Here is a 25,355-nt window from a genome sequence, read left to right as displayed (position 1 = left end):
GAAATCAGATACTGGATTGTAAGGCAAGCCCAGCAGCAGATATAGACTCAGATCACAATATAGTAGTGATGAAGAGTAGGCTGAAGTTCAAGACATTAGTCAGGAAGAATCAATACGCAAAGAAGTGGGATACGGAAGTACTAAGGAATGACGAGATACGTTTGAAGTTCTCTAACGCTATAGATACAGCAATAAGGAATAGCGCAGTAGGCAGTACAGTTGAAGAGGAATGGACATCTCTAAAAAGGGCCATCACAGAAGTTGGGAAGGAAAACATAGGTACAAAGAAGGTAGCTGCGAAGAAACCATGGGTAACAGAAGAAATACTTCAGTCGATTGATGAAAGGAGGAAGTACAAACATGTTCCGGGAAAACCAGGAATACAGAAATACAAGTCGCTGAGGAATGAAATAAATAGGAAGTGCAGGGAAGCTAAGACGAAATAGCTGCAGGAAAAATGTGAAGACATCGAAAAAGATATGATTGTCGGAAGGACAGACTCAGCATACAGGAAAGTCAAAACAACCTTTGGTGACATTAAAAGAAACGGTGGTAACATTAAGAGTGCAACGGGAATTCCACTATTAAATGCAGAGGAGAGAGCAGATAGGTGGAAAGAATACATTGAAAGCCTCTATGAGGGTGAAGATTTGTCTGACGTGATAGAAGAAGAAACAGGAGTCGATTTAGAAGAGATAGGGGATCCAGTATTACAATCGGAATTTAAAAGAGCTTTGGAGGACTTACGGTCAAATAAGGCAGAAGGGATAGATAACATTCCATCAGAATGTCTAAAATCATTGGGGGAAGTGGCAACAAAACGACTATTCACGTTGGTATGTAGAATATATGAGTCTGGCGATATACCATCTGACTTTCGGAAAAGCATCATCCACACAATTCCGAAGACGGCAAGAGCTGACAAGTGCGAGAATTATCGCACAATCACCTTAACAACTCATGCATCGAAGCTGCTTACAAGAATAATATACAGAAGAATGGAAAAGAAAATTGAGAATGCGCTAGGTGACGATCAGTTTGGCTTTAGGAAAAGTAAAGGGACGAGAGAGGCAATTCTGACGTTACGGCTAATAATGAAAGCAAGTCTAAAGAAAAATCAAGACACTTTCATAGGATTTGTCGACCTGGAAAAAGCGTTCGACAATATAAAATCGTGCAAGCTGTTCGAGATTCTGAAAAAAGTAGGGGTAAGCTATAGGGAGAGACGGGTCATATACAATATGTACAACAACCAAGAGGGAATAATAAGAGTGGACGATCAAGAACGAAGTGCTCGTATTAAGAAGGGTGTAAGACAAGGCTGTAACCTTCCGCCCCTACTCTTCAATCTGTACATCGAGGAAGCAATGATGGAAATAAAAGAAAGGCTCAGGAGTGGAATTAAAATACAAGGTGAAAGGATATCAATGATACGATTCGCTGATGACATTGCTATCCTGAGTGAAAGTGAAGAAGAATTAAATGATCTGCTGAACGGAATGAACAGTCTAATGAGTACACAGTATGGTTTGAGAGTAAATCGGAGAAAGACGAGGGTAATGACAAGTAGTAGAAATGAGAAAAGCGAGAAACTTAACATCAGGATTGATGGTCACGAAGTCAATGAAGTTAAGGAATTCTGCTACCTAGGCAGTAAAATAACCAATGACGGACGGAGCAAAGAGGACATCAAAAGCAGACTCGCTATGGCAAAAAAGGCATTTCTGGCCAAGAGAAGTCTACTAATATCAAATACCGGCCTTAATTTGAGGAAGATATTTCTGAGGACGTACGTCTGGAGTACAGCATTGTATGGTAGTGAAACATGGACTGTGGGGAAACCGGAACAGAAGAGAATCGAAGCATTTGAGATGTGGTGCTATAGACGAATGTTGAAAATTAGCTGGACTGATAAGGTAAGGAATGAGGAGGTTCTACGCAGAATCGGAGAGCAAAGGAATATGTGGAAAACACTGATAAGGAGAAGAGACAGGATGATAGGACATCTGCTAAGACATGAGGGAATGACTTTCATGGTACTAGAGGGCAAAAACTGTAGAGGAAGACAGAGATTGGAATACGTCAAGCAAATAATTGAGGACTTAGGTTGCAAGTGCTACTCTGAGATGAAGAGGTTAGCACAGGAAAGGAATTCGTGGCGTGCCGCATCAAACCAGTCTGTAGACTGATGACCAAAAAAAAAAAAAAAAAAAATCATACAAGGGGGGGGGGAGGAGCAGATGCATTTTAAACACTGCAACATCGTCCTGAAAAATTATTATAGGCCTGGGTGGCTCGGCACCTGCCCGTCCTGTCATGTCACACAAGGCCCATTTCTCCCTCTTTCTCCCTGCCATGAGTTCACTGCCTATCTTATGAAACAACACTGAAACTTGCTTCCCAAAGGAAGAAACTTAGCTCCTTTTTTTCGCGCTCTCCTGCCCTTGACGGCACGGTGTTCATCTCCTCGTGATACACTATATGATCAAAAGTATCCGAGCAACCCCAAAAACATACGTTTTTCGTATTAGGTGCCTTGTGCTGCCACCTACTGCCAGGTACTCCATATCAGTAGACATCGTGAGAGAGCAGTGTGGAGCAGTCCGCGGAGTTCACGGACTTCGAACGTGGTACGATGATTGGGTGTCACTTAAGTCATAGTGTGTACGCGAGATTTCCACACTCCTAAACATCCCTAGGTCCACTGTTTCAGATATGATAGTGAAATGGAAACCTAAAAGGACACGTACAGTACAAAAGCGTACAGGCCGACCTTGTTTGTTGACTGACAGAGACCGCCGACATTTGAAGAGGGTTGTAATGTGTCATAAGCAGACATCTATCCAGACCATCACACAGGAATTCCGTCCGCCGCTCGTGGTCTCGCGGTAGCGTTCTCGCTTCCCGAGCACGGGGTCCCGGGTTCGATTCCCGGCGGGGTCAGGGATTTTCACCTGCCTCGAGATGACTGGGTGTTTGTGTTGTCCTCATCATTTCATCATCATCCCGGAAAGTGGCGAAATTGGACTGAGCAAAGATTGGGTAATTGTACGGGCGCTGATAACCACGCAGTTGAGCGCCCCATAAACCAAACATCATCACACAGGAATTCCAAACTGCAGCAGGATCCACTGCAAGTATTATGACAGTTAGGCGGGAGGTGAGAAAACTTCGATTTCACGGTCGAGCGGCTGCCCATAAGCAGCACATCACGCCGCTAAATGCCAAACAACGCCTCCCTTCGTGTAAGGAGCGTGAACATTTTACGATTGTACAGTGTAAAAACGTGGTGCGGAGTGACGAATCACGGTACACAATGTGGAGATCCAGTGGCAGGGTGCGGGTATGGCGAATGCCCAGTGATCGTCATCTGTCAGCATGTGTAGTGCCAACAGTTAAACTCGGAGACGATGGTGATACTATGGTGTGCTCGTGTTTTTCATGGAGGGGGCTTGCAGCCCTTGTTGTTTTGCGTGACACTATCACAGCACAGACCTACATTGATGTTTTAAGCACCTTCTTATTCCCACTGTTGAAGAGCAATTCGGGGATGACGATTGCATCTTTCAATACGATCAAGGACCTATTCATAATGCATGGTATGTGGCGGAGTGGTTACACGACAACAACATCCCTGTAATGGACTGGCCTACAGAGTCCTGACCTGAATCCAAAAGAACACCTCTGGGATGTTTTGGAACGCCAACATCGCCCCAGGCCTCACCGACCGATACATCTCCTCAGAGCAACACTCCGTGGAGAATGGGCTGCCATTCTCCAAGAAACCTTCCAGCACCTGATTGAACGTATGCCTGCGAGAGTGGAAGCTGTCATCAAGGCTAAGGGTGGGCCAACACCACTTTGAATTCCAGCGATACCGATAGAGGGCACAGCGAATTTGTAAGTCATTTTCAGCCAGGTGACCGCATACTATTGATCACATAGTGTATGTAAGCCCAACAGAGAAAGATGAGGTACAGAAATTTAGTATTGCCACTGCAATCACTGGCATATCCGTGCTTGCTATTGTAAGCACAACTGTCCTTTCTCATGTCATTAGGTCATTAGCACACTACTCAGCTCCACTTATGGGAGAGACATGGCTAGCCGGAAGAGTAGTCACCTCATAGTGCATCTTATTTTCCGGCACAGTACGTGAGTGCAGACGCACAATCTCAAATTTCTTCATCCCCCTATATTTCGGCCCTATACCTTTCGGCCATCGTCAGAATGAGCTGACAGATTGGTTCAATGCATGCGTAATCTCAGACGTCGAAGATCAGCGTCTCTGTGGTTTAAAACAACGTAACGGGGCACTGCAATACCAGTCTGTCGGTTCATTCTGAAGATGACCAAGAGGCCATTAAAATTGCTACACAACGAAGGTGACGTGCTACAGATGAGAAATTTAACCGACAGGAAGAAGATGCTTGCGATTTGCAAATGATTAGCTTTTCAGAGCATTCACACAAGGTTGGCGCCCGTGGCGACACCTACAACGTGCTGACATGAGGAAAGTTTCCAACCGATTTCTCATACACAAACAGCAGTTGACTGGCGTTGCCTCGTGAAACTTTGTTATGATGCCTCGTTTAAGGAGGAGAAATGCGTACCATCACGTTTCCGGCTTTGATAAAGGTCGCATTGTAACCTATCGCGATTGCGGTTTACCGTATCGCGACATTGCTGCTCGCGTTGGTCGAGATCCAATGACTGTTAGCAGAGTATGGGGTCGCTGGGTTCAGGAGGGTAATACGGAACGCGGTGCTGGATCCCAACGGCCTCGTATCACTAGCAGTCAAGATGACACGCATCTTATGCATGGCTGTAACAGATCGTGCAGCCACGTCTCGATCCCTGAGTCAACAGATGGGGACGTTTGCAAGACAACAGCCATCTTCACGAACAGTTCGGAGACCATGGCTGCGGTTACCCTTGACGCTGCATTACAGACAGGAGCGTCTACGATGGTGCACTCAACGACGAACCTGGGAGCACGAATGGCAAAACGTCATTTTTTCGGATGAATCTATGTTCTGTTTACAGCATCATGATGGTCGCATCCGTGTTTGGCGGCATCGCGGTGAACGCACATTAGAAGCGTGTATTCATCATCGCCATACTGGCGTATCACCCGGCGTGATGGTATGGGGTGCCATTGGTTACACGTCTCGGTCACTTCTTGTTCGCACTGACGACACTTTGAACAGTGGACGTTACATTTCAGATGTGTTACGACCCGTGGCTCTACCCTTCATTCGATCTCTGCGAAACCCTACATTTCAGCAGGATAATGTACGACCGCATGTTGCAGGTCCTGTACGGGCCTTTCGGGATTCAGAAAATGTTCGACTGCTGCCCTGGCCAGCAAATTCTCCAGATCTCTAACCAACTGAAAACGTCTGGTCAATTGTGGCCGAGCAACTGGCTCGTCACAATACGCCAGTCACTACTCTTGATGAACTGTGGTATCGTGTTGAAGGTGCATGGGCAGCTGTACCTCTACACGCCATCCAAGCTATGTTTGACTCAATGCCCAGGTGTATCAAGACCGTTATCACGGCCAGAGGTGCTTGTTCTGGGTACTGATTTCTCTGGATCTATGCACCCAAATTCCGTGAAAATGTAATCACATGTCAGTTGTAGTATGATATATTTGTCCAGTTAATACCCGTTTATCATCTGCATTTCCTCTTTGTGTTGCAATTTTAATGGCCAGTAGTGTATATGGTCGAAACGTTAGAAGAAGAAGTACATTTTATGTGGCTGCGCTCCCAAAATCTAAGGGATCATGAGCCAGGAGGTTTAGTTAAACATTCTCGGTGACCAAGTTTTGTTCTTTCTTCTCCATCTTAAGTATGAGTATGTTTTTGTTGCTCCAGTATTCCCAGATGAAAACAAACATGTATACAGACCAGTGCGCCTACGTTCTTGGTTTGTTGCACGTCGTCTGGCCCGGTAACGTACCCTAACTTAGACCCATAAACAATGCCTGGGACTATTGTGAACAGCGGTGAAACGTAGTATTTAATATCATAGCTACAGAAATTGGACAAAAGCATATGGAGGCAGCGCGAGGAACTCATGCTTGAACGTCAATGCAGGTGTTAGCCAAGGCTGTAGATGATGGTGTTGTATTTGACCACAAACGACACCTACTGAAGTGTCCTCAATGCTTTGCAAGTGTCAGCCGTAGTTATAACTGTGTTCTGTGCATTTGTGAGTGCATTATGTCGGAGCTAAGTGAATTAGAAAAAATGGTTCAGATGGCTCTGAGCACTATGGGACTTAACAGCTGTGGTCATCAGTCCCCTAGAACTTAGAACTACTTAAACCTAACTAACCTAAGGACATCACACACACCCATGCCCGAGGCAGGATACGAACCTGCGACCGTAGCAGTCACGCGGTTCCGTACTGCGCGCCTAGAACCGCGAGTCAACCGCGGCCGGCAGTGAATTAGAATGTGGGCAAACTATTGTTCCTCGTATGGAGGGCGCTTCCATAATCAACGTAGCCCAAGTGTTTGGTGTTTGAAGAGGAACCGTATCGAAGATTTACATCACGTACAGGGAAAGTGTGGTCGTGCAAGATTGTAATTTAAAGAGGATTGTGACGAGAAAGAAGAGGACGACAGCTGCAAACGTCACGGCAGGACTGAATATCACATTAGCGAATCCTGTCATCACCAAAACAACACAAAGGGAGCTCCGTAAGCTGCGGATTTCAGCGCGAGATGGAAATCCGAAACCACTAATCAGTGATGCAAGTGACCGTAACAGGAAAACGTGGTGCCGAAGCTTTAGCACTTGGATTATCGAGCTGTGGAAGAATTTCATTTGGTCGGATGAGACTTGTTTCACACTGGGATTCCTCAACTTGTCCCGGCGTATATCTTGCTCGAACAGTCCACGGGTGTACTGCCGGTCCATAGTGTCCAACGGGCACAATATTTCTGTGGTGTCACCGCCAGACACCACACTTGCTAGGTGGTAGCTTTTAAATCGGCCGCGGTCCGCTAGTATACGACGGACCCGCGTGTCGCCACTGTCAGTAATTGCACACCGAGCGCCAACACACGGCAGGTCTAGAGAGACGTACTAGCACTCGCCCCAGTTGTACAGCCGACGTTGCTAGCCATGGTTCACTGAGAATTACGCTCTCATTTGCTGAGACGATAGTTTGCATAGCCTTAAGTTACATTTGCTACGACCTAGCAAGGCGCCGTATTCAATTAATATTGAGATTCTATTAATGTATCATCAAGAGCGATGTTCTACAAATGTGGATTAAAGTTAAGTATTCCAGAAGCTACGTACTTTTCTTTATAGCATTCATTACGTATCCTGTTTCAGACCTCACGCCAGCCTGCGTGAGTTTAAGCGCGTGCCTTTCGGCTCCCTCTCATTGTGTCTAGGCTGTCTTGTCTAGACACAACAATTTCGGCGATCAGACATGTCGCCATCGTCAGGTGCGCTGTTCGTCACACTGTCTCCAACTTATGGCCAAGTTTACGTCCCAAGAGTGAAACATGGCGGGGGGGTTCGGTGATAATGAGAGCAGCTATATCGTGGTATTGCATGGATCCCATGCTTTGCAAGCTCGCACTACTACGGAGGATTACGTGACCATTTTATCCGATTAGATGCATCCCATGGCACAGTGTTTATTAGCCAGTGGTGATGCTGTGTTCCCTGAGGACAGAACCCCTGTCCACACAGCTCGCGTCGTCCAGGACTGGGTTTGTCAGCACGATGATGAACTGTTGCATCCTTCCCGTCATTCGCAAGTACAAGATTTCAGTACTATTGAGCCTTCGTGATCTACTTTGGAGAGAACCATGCGTGATCACTATCTCCATCATAGTTATCCGAACTTGCCACTATTTTGCAAGAAGAATGATGTAAGATTTCCTTGAAAACGATACAGGACTTATTTTTATCTATTCCGAGAGAACTGGAACCGCTTTTGAATGTCAACGATTTCCCTACACCGTATTAGACACGGTAATGTTTCGTGTTTGTGGTCGAACTTTATTATTTGATCACTAATGAATGGCTTCAGCAGGATATGGCACACCCGAAGAAACTTACCGACTCTCCACCTCGCCAAACTGATGCCTTATAAAAGCCAGAGGCGATGATACACGGATCAGAGCGATGTCTCCTTAGGGTGACTAAATCTTCCTCCGCTACGCTTAGAAAACTAATCGATCATTTATGACTTTTCTTGCGCATTAAAAGAGAAAAACCCACAGAAGATAACACGTAGATGCTGAAACATATGCCGGTAAAGAAAAATAATTTGTGTTGGGATAGTGTATCTGAATGTTGCTAACTCAGTCTAAACATCCACAGTAGCAGAAAATATGTGTTCTGCTCTATTGTTGTGGTATTCAGTCCAAGGACTGGTTTGATACAGGTCTACGTGCTACTCTATCCTGTGCAAGCCTCTTCATCTCCGAGTAACTACTGAATCTGCTTACTGTATTCATCTCTTGGTCTCACTCTACGATTTTTACCCCCCATGCTTCCCTTCGGTACTAAATCGGTGATTCCTTTATGCCTCAGAATGGGTCCCAGCAAATCGATCCCTTCTTCTAGTCAGGTTGTGCCACAATTTCCTCTTCTCCCCAGTTGTATTCAGTATCTCCTGATTAGTTACGTGATCCACCCATCTAATCTTTAGCATTCTTCTGTAGCATTACATTTCGAAAGCTTCTATTCTCTTTTTGTCCAAACTACTTATCGTCCATGTTTCACTTCCATACATGGCTACACTCTATAGAAATACATTCAGAAAGGACTACCTGATACTTAGCTCTACACTCGATGTCAATAAATTTCTCTTCTTGAGAAATGATTTCCTTGCCATCGCCAGTCTGCATTTTATATCCTACCTACGTCGACCATCATCAGTTATTTTGCTTTACAAATAGCAAAATTCCTCTACTACTTTGTCTCGTTTCCTAACCTAATTCCGTCAGCATCACTTGATTTAATTCGACTACATTCCATTATCCTTGTTTTGCTTTTGTTGATGTTCATCTTATATCCTCTTTTCAAGACATCGTCCATTCCGTTCAACTGCTCTTCCTTTACTGCTTCCTCAATATATAGATTGAACAACATTGAGGATAGGCCGCAGCTCTGTCTCACTCCCTTCTCAACCACTGGTTCCCCTTCATGCCCTTCGACTCTTATAACTGTCATTTGGTTTCTGTATAAATTGTATATAGCATTTCGCTCACTTTATTTTATCCCTGTCTTACAGTTTAAAACCTGGTCCCGATATCCCTGTCTTACTATTATATAATCAATTGAAACCTGTTGTCTCCAGGTCTCTTCCACATATACGCTCCACTGTAGAGCATTAAAATGGGTGGCAGGATGCACGCTACTATTGTTAATTAAACATTTGCCTTGAAAGGGCGGCACTAGAACAAAAGTGTGGCAATGCAATATGAAATAACCAGAAACCTTTATGAAGAGTACTGACACGAACCTTACTTAACTGTACTTGACAATTCGATCTGTTGTACCTGACATCGTATACCTAATACAGTGATATCTAAATAACTGCAAAAAGGTGGGAATTTAAGGAGATGGGACTTGGATAAACTGACTAAATTGAAGGTTGTACAGAGTTTCAGGGAGAGCATAAGGGAACAATTGACAGGAATGGTGGAAAGAAATACAGTAGAAGAAGAATGGGTAGCTTTGAGGGATGAAGCAGAGAAAGCAGCAGAGGATCAAGTAGGTAAAAAGACGAGGGCTAGAAGAAATCCTTGGATAACAGAAGAAATATGGAATTTAATTGATGAAAGGAGAAAATATAAAAATGCAGTAAATGAAGCAGACAAAAAGGAATACAAACGTCTCAAAAATGAGATCGACGGAAAGTGCAAAATGGCGAAGCAAGGATGGCTAGAGGAGAAATGTAAGGATGTAGAGGCTTATCTCACTAGGGGTAAGATAGATACTGCCTACAGGAAAATTAGAGAGACCTTTGGAGGAAAGAGAACCACTTGCATTAACATCAAGAGCTCAGATGGAAATCCAGTTCTAAGCAAAGAAGGGAAAGCAGAAAGGTGGAAGGAGTATATAGAGGGTCTATACAAGGGCGATGTACTTGTGGACAATATTATGGAAATGGAAGAGGATGTAGATGAAGATGAAATGGGAGATATGATACTGCGTGAAGAGTTTGACATAGCACTGAAAGACCTGAGTCGAAACAAGGCCCCTGGAGTAGACAACATTCCATCAGAACTACTAACAGCCTTGGGAGAGCCAATCCTGACAAAACTCTACAGTCTGGTGAGCAAGATGCATGAGACAGACGAAATACCCTCAAACTTCAAAAATAATATAATAATCCCAATCCCAAAGGAAGCAGGTGTTGCAGATGCGAAAATTACCAAGCTATCATTTTAATAAGTTACGGCTGCAAAATACTAAAGTGAATTCTTTACAGACGAATGGAAAAACTAGTAGAAGCCGACCACGAGGAAGATCAGTTTGGATTCCGTAGAAATATTGGAACACATGAGGCAATACTGACCCTACGACTTATCTTAGAAGCTAGATTAAGCAAAGGCAAACCTACGTTTCTAGCATTTGTAGACTTAGAGAAAGCCTTTGACAATGTTGACTGGAATACTCTCTTTCAAATTCTGAAGGTGGCGGGGATAAAATACAGGGAGCGGAAGGCTATTTACAATTTGTACAGAAACCAGATGGCAGTTATAAGAGTCGAGGGACATGAAAGGGAAGCGGTCGTTGGGAAGGGAGTGAGACAGGGTTGTAGCCTTTCCCCGATGTTATTCAATCTGTATATTGAGCAAGCAGTCAAGGAAACAAAAGAAAAATTTGAATTAGGTATTAAAATACATGGAGAAGAAATAAAAACTTTAAGGTTCGCCGATGACATTGGAATTCTGTCAGAGACAGCAAAGGACTTGGAAGAGCAGTTGAACAGAATGGATAGTGTCTTGAAAGGAGGATACAAGATGAACACCAACGAAAGCAAAACGAGGATAATGGAATGTAGTCGAATTAAGTCGCGTGATGTTGAGGGAATTAGATTAGGAAATGAGACACTTAAAGTAGTAAAGGAGTTTTGCTATTTGGGGAGCAAACTAACTGATGATGGTCGAAGTAGAGAGGATATAAAATGTAGACTGGCAATGGCAAGGAAAGCGTCTCTGAAGAAGAGAAATTTGTTAACATCGAGTATAGTATAGTGTCAGGAAGTCGTTTCTGAAAGTATTTGTATGGAGTGTAGCCATGTATGGAAGTGAAACATGGACGATAAATAGTTTGGACAAGAAGAGAATAGAAACTTTCGAGATGTGGTGCTACAGAAGAATGCTGAAGATTAGATGGGTAGATCACATAACTAATGAGGAGGTATTGAATAGGATTGGGGAGAAGAGGTGTTTGTGGCACAACTTGACTAGAAGAAGGGATCGGTTGGTAGGACACATTCTGAGGCATCAAGGGATCAGAAATTTAACATTGGAGATCAGCGTGGAGGGTAAAAATCGTAGAGGGAGACCAAGAGATGAATACACTAAGCAGATTCAGAAGGCTGTAGGTTGCAGTAGGTACTGGAAGATGAAGAAGCTTGCACAGGGCACTTGAACAGTGGACGTCACATTTCAGATGTGTTACGACTCGTGGCTCTACCCTTCATTCGATCCCTGCGAAATCCTACATTTCATCAGGATAATGCACGACCACATGTTGAAGGTTCTGTACGTGCTTTTCTGTATACATAAAATATTCAACTGCTGCCGTGGCCAGCACATTCTCCAGATCTCTCACCAACTGTAAACTTTAGGTCAATGGTTCAAAATGGTTCAAATGGCTCGGAGCACTATGGGACTCAACTGCTGAGATCATTAGTCCCCTAGAACTTAGAACTAGTTAAACCTAACTAACCTAAGGACATCACAAACATCCATGCCCGAGGCAGGATTCGAACCTGCGACCGTAGCGGCCTTGCGGTTCCAGACTGCAGCGCCTTTAACCGCACGGCCACTTCGGCCGGCGATCAATGGTGGCCGAGCAACTGGCTCGTCACAATACGCCAGTCACTACTCTTGATGAACTGTGGTGTAGTGTTGAAGCTGCACGGGCAGCTGTACCTGTACACGCTATCCAAGTTCTGTCTGACTAATGCCCAGGCGTATCAATGCCAGAGGTGGTTGTTCTGGGTACTAATTTCTCAGGATGTATGCACCCAAATTGCGTGAAAATGTAATCACATGTCAGTTCTAGTGTAATATATTTGTCCAATGAATACCTGTTTATCATCTGCATTTCTTCTTGGTGTAGCAATTTTATGGCCACTAGGGTACGTCTCTAACCTCCCCATCATCCGCGTAATGCTTCCCGCAGAGTGCCTTCTTCATTGGGCTAAGCAGATTGAAGTCGGAAGGCGAGAGATACGAACTGTGGGGTGAGTGAGAAAGGTCTGTCCAGTGAAGTTTCGTGAGCCCCTCACGGATGCGCAGACTTGTGTGAGGCCTTGAATTGTCATGGAGTAATCCATTCGCATTTTTGTGGCGACAAAGACACTGAAGGTAGCACGATACATTACATTGTTGATCCTCGCACCATGAGGAAGGAAATCAAACATAATAACCCCCTCAGACTTGCAGAAACCAATGACTTTACCGGCTGAGAGTGCGCCTTTGAACGTTTTCTTCCAAAGGTTAGGTGGTGTGGCACCACTCCATGGATTGGTGTTTTGTTTCCGATTCAAAATGACGAACCCATGGTTGATCAGATGTGACTATGTTCGACGAAAAATTGTTGCGACCAGCCTCGTAAGGCACAACCAACTCCGCACAATTGGTCCTTCATTTCTCTTTACCGTCTTTCGTTAGGTGGCGACTTTTTGAGAACGCCAGCTGGTGGACAAGTGTGTGAGCTCCACCAACAGGGACCTCCAGTTCAGCAGCGAGGGGTTTGATTGTGATACATCGATCACCTCGAACGAGAGTGTGCGCACGTTCCAACATTGCAGGAGTCATAGCTATGTGCAGGTGGCCGGCACGCGGAAGAGTTCGTGCGACCTTACTATGATCAGAGACGCGTCGTCCAACGACTCACCGTGCTTTTGTTCACTGCGCGGTCTCGGTAGATATTCTGGAAGCGCCTGTGAATATGTGCGATACTCTGGTTTTCCGCTAAAAGAAACTCTGATAGCTTGGAATGCACTTCCGTAAGATACAAGATCTTGATGGCTCTGTATAATGCCACAACATATCGGAACTTGACGAAAGTATAGGAGCTGAAGCGGGCATATTCCACGATGTCCCTCAACAAATTCCACATTTTTTTATCAAAAGTAGGCCGATAAAAAAATGCATTACTTATTGAACGCCATTCGTATATTTATTTCCAACGCTGATATCAGTCTAGGATACAATCATTTAGTTGTAAGCTGATTCACACTTGTCTGCTTTGTTCACGGGATAGGACATTGTGTACGTCAGCATTTCATTCGCTGTTTTAAAAACTGAACCAACCCCTCTCCGGTGAACGTCAGTTCCAGGATGAGGAGGTGCACCGGCCCGGGTCGAACCCACGTACTAGTTTAGTGATGAGGGTCAGTGAGCCGGCCAGCGTGTATGCGTTGTTAGGCGATTTCCGACATCCCATTGCGTGAGTACCCGGCTGATATCCGCGTCGAGCCTCAGTTACACAGTTGGAAAACATTTTAAAACAGTTTTGTCCACTTTAACACGAATAACACTACAGTTATGGTACACCTATGCCATCTCGGTGGGGGTGGGTGTGGGGGTTGGCGGCAGGAATGACATCCGGTCACCCTTCACATTAACCATGCCAAATCCGTTATTTAACCATACCGACCCTGCACCTATAGGGTGTTTCAAAAATGACGAAGTATCGTATGCTGGCTTGTGGGGAATGTACAGGGTGTTTCAAAAATGACCGGTATAATTGAAACGGCAATACAAACTAAACGAGCAGCGATAGAAATACACCGTTTGTTGCAATATGCTTGGGACAACAGTACATTTTCAGGCAGACAAACTTTCGAAATTACAGTAGTTACAATTTTCAACAACAGATGGCGCTGCGGTCTGGGAAACTCTATAGTACGATATTTTCCACATATCCACCGTGCGTAGCAATAATATGGCGTAGTCTCTGAATGAAATTACCCGAAACCTTTGACAATGTGTCTGGCGGAATGGCTTCACATGCAGATGAGATGTGCTGCTTCAGCTGTTCAATTGTTTCTGGATTCTGGCGGCACACCTGGTCTTTCAAGTGTCCCCACAGAAAGAAGTCACAGGGGTTCATGTCTGGCGAATAGGGAGGCCAATCCACGCCGCCTCCTGTATGTTTCGGATAGCCCAAAGCAATCACACAATCATCGAAACATTCATTGAGGAAATTAAAGACGTCGGTCGTGCGATGTGGCCGGGCACCATCTTGCATAAACCACGAGGTGTTCGCAGTGTCGTCTAAGGCAGTTTGTACCGCCACAAATTCACGAAGAATGTCCAGATAGCGTGATGCAGTAATCGTTTCGGATCGGAAAAATGGGCCAATGATTCCTTTGGAAGAAATGGCGGCCCAGACCAGTACTTTTTGAGGATGCAGGGACGATGGGACTGCAACAAGGGGCTTTTCGGTTCCCCATATGCGCCAGTTCTGTTTATTGACGAAGCCGTCCAGGTAAAAATAAGCTTCGTCAGTAAACCAAATGCTGCCCACATGCATATCGCCGTCATCAATCCTGTGCACTATATCGTTAGCGAATGTCTCTCGTGCAGCAATGGTAGCGGCACTGAGGGGTTGCCGCGTTTGAATTTTGTACGGATAGAGGTGTAAACTCTGGCGCACAAGACGATACGTGGACGTTGGCGTCATTTGGACCGCAGCTGCAACACGGCGAACGGAAACCCGAGGCCGCTGTCGGGTCACCTGCTGCACTAGCTGCGCGTTGCCCTCTGTGGTTGCCGTACGCGGTCGCCCTACCTTTCCAGCACGTTCATCCGTCACGTTCCCAGTCCGTTGAAATTTTTCAGACAGATCCTTTATTGTATCGCTTTTCGGTCCTTTGGTTACATTAAACCTCCGTTGAAAACTTCGTCTTGTTGCAACAACACTGTGTTCTAGGCGGTGGAATTCCAACACCAGAAAAATTCTCTGTTCTAAGGAATAAACCGCGTTGTCCACAGCACACTTGCACGTTGTGAACAGCACACGCTTACAGCAGAAAGACGACGTACAGAATGGCGCACCCACAGACTGCGTTGTCTTCTATATCTTTCACATCACTTGCAGCGCCATCTGTTGTTGAAAATTGTAACTACTGTAATTTCGAAAGTTTGTCCGCCTGAAAATGTACTGTTGTCCCAAGCATATTGCAACTAACGGTGTATTTCTATCGTTGCTCGTTTAGTTTTTATTGCCGTTTCAAATATACCGGTCATTTTTGAAACACCCTGTATATGGGGCAAAGGCAAAAAAATAATATTAAAATCTGAAAACCTAGAGATGGTCGCCGGTGGCAGGAGTTTTCATTCCGCGCACCTGCCGTGATGTGACGTAACTGCTGGGAGCGCGACGCGTGGAGAAACACCGAATGCTCGTTCACATGTCGAGAGAGTTCGGGAAGAGCTGGTGGGCGAGCTTCCGCATGTAAATGAGTGCGTGCCGCGGCCGAGGGCCATCAAGGACTCCAGGAGCAGCGGGCAGCGGATGATAACATCTGGAGAGAGAGAGCGGTAGGCGGCAGCGACCCCAAATTAGGCGTCGCCGTCATCACGGGCACCGGTGCAGGAATGCCGGCGGCGAGTGGGACGCCGCTTATTTCCTGCTGCTCGCTGGAGCGCCACACACCAGGAGCACCAGTAGAAAGTGCTATCAGCACAGACGCTCGCGCCTCCAGCTCCGCAATAAATTTATTCGTGCCCAAATGGCGGCCACTGGAGCACTTGTAAGACCCGAAGTCGTGGCGGCAGCGAGGAAGGACTTCCGTCTGTTCGTGATTTAGGTGTGTGGTAAGAGGTCTACTTGTGTCGTAATAAGATTCCACTGAAGAGCCCAACGATCGCTTCCTTGTGAAGATAGGAATCTCGGAGCATGCGTGCTGGCTGCGTTTTCCTGCTCGCACTGACAAGGCTTCCGAGCAGTGTTTCCAGATAGTTCCATGAGGAGTGTTACGAAGGTAGCGGTCGATTAGAGGGAAACCCAGGAACCTCGCTCTCCCTTACGTACAACATCTACAAACGTCGGACAACCTTACAAATGAGTTAGTGTGTCAAATATTTAACGATAAACATATACAGGGTGTTCCGACACTATGTTCAAATTAACACAGGAAGAAGAAAATATCGATAAGGAACCTATGGTCTTTGAAGTCAACCTGTAATGTTAGACAAAATTTTCTTAGTAGTGCTAACGCAAGCTGTTGTGTCGGTATCGCTGGCTGACATACAGCACTGCTCTGTGTACAGATTATTGGCTCTGAGGTCTGCTTGGAAACACACCGATTCATTCGGAAGTATCACCGCCGTGTGAAAACAACGGCGACTTTCTTGTGAAAACACAGATTCAGTTGGAGCCAATACCAACTTTTAATAATACCAGTGAATATGGAACGGTTTACGTATGTTGTAATGGCTGATGTGCCTCAGGAATACGGATCTGTAAATAGAAACGGACGAGCTGGATTGAGAGTACCGACAGCGCCTTCCCAATCTACAGGATCCACAACAGCAAAACTTCAGACGTCTGCATCGCCTGCTAAGTGAAAAAGGCACATTTCGTGCGTAACAGTGACAACCCTCAACACTCAATCACCTTTCAGATTATCGTAAAAATTATAGTAATTAAAAAGTCAAGAATGATGAGATGTTTCCAAAAGCAGCATAGTTGCATGGAGGTATTTTATACGCAGCTATTGGTTTCGCGTCAGTATAGACGCCTCTTGAGGTTTATAACAAGCCACCAGTGAAGTTTGACTCTTAACGTGGACAACTTTCTAAAAACTGGGACCCCAACATTTTCCATCTATAGTACGGAAATTATATAGTCGAATTATGTCGGGTGATGCTGAGGGAATTAGATTAGGAAATGAGACACTTAAGGTAGTAAATGAGTTTTGATATTTGGGGAGAAAAATAACTAATGATGGTCGAAGTAAGGAAGATACAAAATGTAGACTGGCAATGGCAAGGAAAGAGTGATAACATCAAGCATAGATTTAAGTATCAGGAAGTCGATTCTGAAAGTATTTTGTGTGGAGTGTAGCCATGTATGGAACTGAAACACGGAAGATAAATAATTTGGACAAGAAGAGAAAAGAAGCTTTCGAAATGTGGTACTACACAAGAATGCTGAAGATTAGGTGGGTAGATCACATAAGTAATCAGGAGGTATTGAATAAAATTGGGGAGAACTTGACTAGAAGAAGGGATCGGTTGGTAGGACATGTTCTGAGGCATCTAGGGATCAACAATTTAGTTTTGGAGGGCAGCGTGGAGGGTAAAAATCGTAGAGGGAGACCAAGAGATGAGTACACTAAGCAGATTCAGAAGGATTTAGGTTGCAGTAGGTACTGGAAGATGAAGAAGCTTGCACAGGATAGAGCAGGATGGAGAGCTGCATCAAACAAGTCTCAGGACTGAAGACCACAACAACAACAATACGGAAATGGAACCATTATAAACCTACGGATGCGTCTGTACTGACATGAAACCGGTAGTTGTGAATAAAGCACCGTCATACAGATATGCAGTTTTTGGAAACGCCTCATCATTCTTGACTTTTTAATTGTTCAATTTCTTATGACAATTTGAATGGTTATTAAGTCTTGAGTGCTGTTGTTGTTACTCACAATGTCTCTGCGGTGTGGTTGCCCTCGCAAGACAGTTGTTTGTACTTTCCGTGTAAATATGCGTGATAGAGATCGGAATCGAACAGTTCGAACTTCCTAAAGAAAGACGAGATTCTGCTGAAGACACTCCATCTACACGTTCACGACGTACTGCACACATCCTTGCTTCAGACGTAGCCTTATGTTGAATGTGTTACATGATCAGCAGTTTCATCCTTTCTGTCTACAGCGCGTGGGGCCTGAAGATTTTCTCCAACTCGTGCAGTTCGCTCAGTGGCTTCTTACAAGAATTTGCTCTCCACCCCTTATTTCCGGACGAGGTCCAATACACCGACGAGGCTTTGTTTACTCGCGAAGGCTATTGCATTATCCACAGTTCACATGTAAGGGTACATGTACGTTCTTCCAGCTGATGGAGATATCGCATCGTCGTGGAACATGTGTTGCTAGAACTGTTGGAGGGTGTCCCTCAGAATGTTAGATTAGGGATGGATTTTCAGCACCATGGGACTCCAGCCCATTTCTGCATTTCTCTGTGGAATCGTCTGAAAACCGGGAATCGATGTATCGGCCGAGGTGACCCTGTGGTCTGGCCATTGGCAACTGAACTCACGTTTCTGGATATCTTACTCTGGACGCATATGAGGTAGCTGGTGAATGAAAACGTTGTAGAAACAGAAGAAGACCTCGTCGGTAGAATTGCCGTCGCTGCTGGCACCATTGTGGACATGCCACGAAACGGACACGACAATCATAGTCAGACAGCATACTGCTTACATACAGACCAATGGCAGCGCATTCGTGCAGTTCCTGTGATTGGCACCTCTGTGTAGGTCGTCCCTAGCATCATAAATTGCCCTCGGGGTACCATATATACCACAACTAAATTTGTTTTGTTGTCTTATACCTCCTGCATTAAGCTGAACAAACAGTATCGGAATACCCTGTACGATCATCGTGACTGAAGATGCAAAACCTTGGTTATATTGATTTTATGTTTCGTATTACACACATAGATGACCAAATAGAGCATGCTGCTGTGGCCGAGCGGTTCTAGGCGCTTCAGTCTGGAACCGCGCGACCACTACGGTCGCAGGTTCGAATCCTGCCTCGGGCATGGATGTGTGTGATGTTCTTAGTTAGGTTTAAGTAGGTCTAAGGTCTAGGAGACTGATGACCTCAGATGTTGAGTCCCATAGTGCTCAGAGCCATTTGAAGCATTTTGACCAAATTGAGGACATTTGAAAGTATTGTAAAAACCTGAGCTACTATATGAATGTGAAACATGGAAAGTGACGAAGCATGTAATCGATATGCTGCAGACATTCAACAACAGATATCTGAGGAACTTCCTGGGGATATGGTGGCCAAACGTCATCTCTAACGAAAGACTCTGGGGAAGAACCAACAAGAAGCCAACTAAGCTGCAAATAAGAAGCAGGAAGTGACGCTGGTTAGGATATGCACTTAGGAGACCAAATGAATACATTGCGAAGGAAACACTTTATTGGATCCGGCAGGGACGGCGGAGGCGAGGCAGGCCCAGAACGACGTGGAGAGGATCAGCTGAAGTAGAAGGTCAATAGCAAGGAATAGAACGGGAAGAAGTGAAAATACTGGCAGAAGACAGAACAAGATGGCGATCCTTTGTTGCAGCCCTATTCTCCACGTAAAGATTTAAAGGAATTAATAATAATAATAACAATTACTATTATTATTGTTATTATTCACATATATGCTAATGAAAAAGAATGAAAAGTGGATGAGTATAGTCTGGGTATTCGCGCTCCGTTTTGGGTAAAGGCTAGTTTTTCATTCGTATCATTGTCTATAACGTCATACCTGGTGAACTGTGTGTCGCACTATGACATCATTTTGCAGATAAATTCAGTGGTATATGTGAACGCTGTGTGCAAGCTGTGTTACAGATAGAATCAGTAATAAGCAAGTAATAAATTAAAACGTCATGCCTGATGCAGTACTTTTACTGCATGAACAGCGGAAATCTAACCATTTTCGTTTCATCGTTTTGTGAGGGATGTCAGCGAGTAAAAATTTCGTGAAGGTTTCAAATTATCTGGTAACTTTTTTTGGAAGCTGCTAAGTGTTCTCTCTCTCAAATCCTTCATGAATATACTCTGGATATTTCTGCGCCATGAGTAAAGCGGCCTCACGACATGAACGCTGTCTCAAAACTTTTTGGGTTAAATTGAAAAAGGTGATAGTGGGTCCACAACTGATTATATTAGGGTAGGGAACCAGTGGTCGGAAATACATGCTCCCTTTGTCAGAAAAGTTCCAGGACAAATTCGTTTTTTATTTCTGAGTTTGCAATTTTAAAAAGGAACAAATGTTGTTTCTATGTTACTTGCTGTGTGTGCACCCATGTTTCTGCACGAACTCACTAGGTGGCAGGGCTGTGCTTAGTAACACACTGTTTGGTTTCTTGCCACATTAGTTACTGTGACACAATGTATACTGATTGTGGGCAAAGAGTGAACTTTAAGCTCTGCATTAAACTAGGGAAATTCCATAGTGAAACATGGACTACTATTAAGGCAGCATATGGTGATATGCACTTTCAAAAAATCGTGTTTTCGAGTGTTGCAATGGTTTCGTGAAGGCAGAGGTTCAGTGCAAGACGATCCCAGAGCTGGTCGCCCATCTACAGCACGTACCGAAGCAAACGTGGAGCCTGTTAAGGCAGTCACTGCTTAGATCACGTAACTGTGCATGCGATATCAGAAGAACTTAATTTGAATCGTCATGTGTGTCACAAGGTTTTGCGCACTGAAGAGCCTGAAATGAGTAAAAGAACTGAAGATTTAGCAATAAATGTTACTGAATCAAGTACTCAAATAGTGATTAACTGGCATGAAATCAACGGCAATGGACGTATTTTTTATGAGAAAACATTGCAAACTTCTAGGAAATTTGTGAGAAAGGGAAAATTGGCCTCAGATAGTAATTTAGTTTAAATAAGGAAGGATATCATGAAGACTAATAGTAAAACAAAATCATCTGTGAAGTATATTAACAGTAAATCTGACAAAACGGAGGTAACTCTCGCTGGAAAGGTAGAAGCTACTAACAACGAAGTAGAAGTAACCAACAGTAAAGTAGAGGCAGGAGCTAGCAATACTAAGACTACAGTAGAAACATTAGTGACAGTTATCTCTAATACAAAAAAAGAATTTAAAGCATTAAATGAAAAATTACTGGTTTTGGAGGAAAAAAATTAATAACGTATGTGTTAGCAAATGCAGTGAGAATAAGTGAAACCTTTCAGGTCGAATCAAGTAAAGTTATAGGCCTAAATGACAATGAGACAGCTATTATTAGTTTGAAGACTACCGTTCATGAGGAGGTTGAGAAATGTAAAAGGACGGAACCTGATATAAATTATAAGACAAAACATGTACCGTCCATGCTGTCTATTAGAGTAGATCCGTTAAAAAAACTCTTGTCATTGATACAAGGGAAGTGTTTCAGGAGGTAGATGGTACCCGGCGTTAGATCAATAAGTTTTTTAATTTTTTAATTTCTGCTGAAAACGTATAGAAAAAGCTGAATTCTAAATAATAAAGTAAGGAATTATAGCAATTACTAAGAGTGAAAATGTTCTTAATGAAACTACTATTTACTTCTTTGCTGCAAAAAAAAAATAAAAAAAAATGTACACCCTGTTGGGAACCATACAAAAGAGCCGGGACATATTTTGTAGTCCTTAAATTGGATGGCTGCTTAATCAGGAGAAGCAGAAGCAGGAAAGGGAGGTTAGGTAGGGGTAAACACCTACAATTTTTAGATTTTCTAACACTGTCGTCAATGTGGAATCAATTTTCCGACGATGTCAAATTGAAGTCACAGACTGAGTTGTTACCTGTAACCACTCAATTTCCAGCTCTGTCTGGTTATTATTCACGGAGAAATGTACAATTTAGCAAGGAAAAAATTAGCGCTGTCTTACTTCACAAAATGGGATAAGGATACGCAGTGCTGGTGTACGCCCTATTTGAGATAAACATGGAAAAAATGGATAAATGCAGAATAAAATACGTGATGTAAACATAGTGTAACACAGTTACACCGTAGTCAAGTTACCCAGCGCAATATTAAACTTAAATATCTCAGATACGCTTAAAAATACTTGTACAAAAGTAATACTTTGTTCTTCACGAAGCGAGGTTTGGTAGGATATCTGAAAGAGTTCATTGGCTGAGGGTAAGCAGTCTAGGATAAATGGTGTACTTTTTTAGGTGCTCTGAAAAAGTTATTGCGTTATGGAATCGTGCCGTTTTTATCGCCGTGGGTTTCTGTAGTTTTATTATGACATGGTCTATAACTGTGAATGACTCTTCCTTTGTCTCAAGAAATTTGCAGGTACCTGGAATTGTCATCACATTATAGGAGCTGCGGATATTTACCCCAAAACACCTGCAGGTATTGGTCCCATTTCGCCCTTTTTTCACAAATATTATTTTGGGGACCAAGGGACCAACTGTAACAGTTGTTGCCACGTGTAAATGAAGCTAAGCTGCAGTAGTATCAATGAGTAATTCATTGATTCTTCTTTTCGAAACCTACATACCATCATATTTAGGTAAAAAAATCAGATAAGTTACAAGTAGGTAGTAAAAAACATACTTACCTCGTTTTCGCATCTCTGGAGCGACCTGCCGAGACGAACTTTCACGAAAGAATAAGTTACGGTGAGACAGACCTACCACGAAGTGTTTAACTCCTGAATCGATGGCGGTCAGTTCAAAAACTCAGTGCGAGTTTTTTACCCCACGCGGGGCTTTCCCCCACCTACCGTACTGGTTAGAACGACGTGGAATTAAATCGAAGGGAAATGGGAACAGAAACAATGACTGTGTGAGCAACAGTCGAAGGAACAAGACAGAAAGGAAAGGAAAGGAGAGCAATAGGTGACAACCGAAGGGGCTCACATTTACACGATGTGCTGCGTTGAGCGGCGCTTGCGTTTCGCCCACGGCGGTTCGTTAAGCTGTCACTGCGCGAGAGAGCGCCGCCCACACAAATGATTGACATTGGGGCCGTTGGGGCTGCGGTGGATGAAGCTGTGGACGAGTGCAGACCGTTGGTAGAGAGCCAAGAACGGCAAACCTTCTCTGAGTTGATATGCTAAGGAGATATTGGACCTCACTAACCGATCAGCGCCGGGCATGGTCACTGCGTACACACAAACGCAGTGGGACAGTTGGTATCCATGGACATTAACAAACCAGTCGGGCGGTTGACGTCTTTTTCCTGGCCGAGAGGAGGTAATTCCAGTGGACACGCGGACAATAAGTCACAGCTGCAAAATACTAACGCGAATTCTTTACAGACGAATGGAAAAACTGGTAGAAGCCGACCTCGGCGAAGATCAGTTTGGATTCCGTAGAAATGTTGGAACACGTGAGGCAATACTGACCTTACGACTTATCTTAGAAGAAAGATTAAGAAAAGCCAAACCTACGTTTCTAGCATTTGTAGACTTAGAGAAAGCTTTTGACAATGTTAACTGGAATACTCTCTTTAAAATTCTGAAGGTGGCAGGGGTAAAATACAGGGAGCGAAAGGCTATTTACAGTTTGTACAGAAACCAGATGGCAGTTATAAGAGTCGAGGGGCATGAAAGGGAAGCAGTGGTTGGGAAAGGAGTAAGACAGGGTTGTAGCCTCTCCCCGATGTTATTCAATCTGTATATTGAGCAAGCAGTAAAGGAAACAAAAGAAAAATTCGGAGTAGGTATTAAAATTCATGGAGAAGAAATAAAAACTTTGAGGTTCGCCGATGACATTGTGATTCTGTGAGAGACAGCAAAGAACTTGGAAGAGCAGTTGAACGGAATGGACAGTGTCTTGAAAGGAGGATATAAGATGAACATCAACAAAAGCAAAACGAGGATAATGGAATGTAGTCTAATTAAGTCGGGTGATGCTGAGGGAATTAGATTAGGAAATGAGACACTTAAAGTAGTAAAGGAGTTTTGCTATTTGGGGAGCAAAATAACTGATGATGGTCGAAGTAGAGAGGATATAAAATGTAGACTGGCAATGGCAAGGAAAGCCTTTCTGAAGAAGAGAAATTTGTTAACATCGAGTATAGACTTTAAGTGTCAGGAAGTCATTTCTGAAAGTATTTGTATGGAGTGTAGCCATGTATGGAAGTGAAACATGGACGGTAAACAGTTTGGACAAGAAGAGAATAGAAGCTTTCGAAATGTGGTGCTACAAAAGAATGCTGAAGATAAGGTGGGTAGATCACGTAACTAATGAGGAGGTATTGAATAGGATTGGGGAGAAGAGAAGTTTGTGGCACAACTTGACTAGAAGAAGGGATCGGTTGGTAGGACATGTTTTGAGGCATCAAGGGATCACAAATTTAGCATTGGAGGGCAGTGTGGAGGGTAAAAATCGTAGAGGGAGACCAAGAGATGAATACACTAAGCAGATTCAGAAGGATGTAGGTTGCAGTAGGTACTGGGAGATGAAGAAGCTTGCACAGGATAGAGTAGCATGGAGAGCTGCATCAAACCAGTCTCAGGACTGAAGACCACAACAACAACAACGCGGACAAGGGCTTCCAGACTATAAGAGGAGCACTAATTAGGTGCTTCGGTGGCCGACAGCAGCGTTTCGGTCGGTTGAGTGATGCAGCATAGTGCACGGAGCACAGTGCACAGTACAGGCCATGCATTGAGTGGACCGGAAGGTCAGCAATATCATACACAGATGGTCCATGTGTACAGTTCTGTATCTTATGGTTATTGTATAGTGGCAAGTTCGGTGTGCAGTTGTTTTCTTTATAATCGAAAGTGATATAGATTTTGTTATTTTTGCACCACGACCGTAATTGACTTCTATGTATCAATATACAAAATCTGATCTTGTTGCTGTTAATATAATTAATAAGAAGATAATTTCCGATGCAATGCAATAAAAAAATCAGCCACACTCGCAGTATAGTGAGAGTGGCTGATTTTTTTTATCACACTGCATCGAAAATTAGCGTTTTATTTTACGCTATAAGAGTTACCTATTTGGTGTCTCATATGGTATAGAAAATTGTATTGAGAAATTGTCGTATGTAGACAATGTGAATTGTACGTAGACAATGTGGTGATTGCTGGTAGTTTGACTGGTTTGGAGTCGTTATGGAACTACTTTTACTTGCGTGTTGATGTAAGTAGCGTTAATTAAGGCAGACAGATGTTCTGTAGTTTGTTGGAAATTTGTGACAAGTTCCTATGGGACCAAACTGCTGAGGTCTTCGGTCCCTAGGCTTACGAGCTACTTACTTAAACTTAAACTAACTTACGCTAAGGACAACGCACACACCCATGCCCGAGGGAGGACTCGAACCTCCGACGGGGGAAGCCGCGCGAACCGTGACAAGACGCCTGAGATCGCACGGCTATCCCGCGCGGCCGGTCTGTGGACTGGGGCCATATACAC

This window comes from Schistocerca cancellata, chromosome 2, assembly GCF_023864275.1.
Source record: "Schistocerca cancellata isolate TAMUIC-IGC-003103 chromosome 2, iqSchCanc2.1, whole genome shotgun sequence".
Classification (NCBI taxonomy): domain Eukaryota; kingdom Metazoa; phylum Arthropoda; class Insecta; order Orthoptera; family Acrididae; genus Schistocerca; species Schistocerca cancellata.
This window is presented reverse-complemented; position numbering follows the sequence as displayed.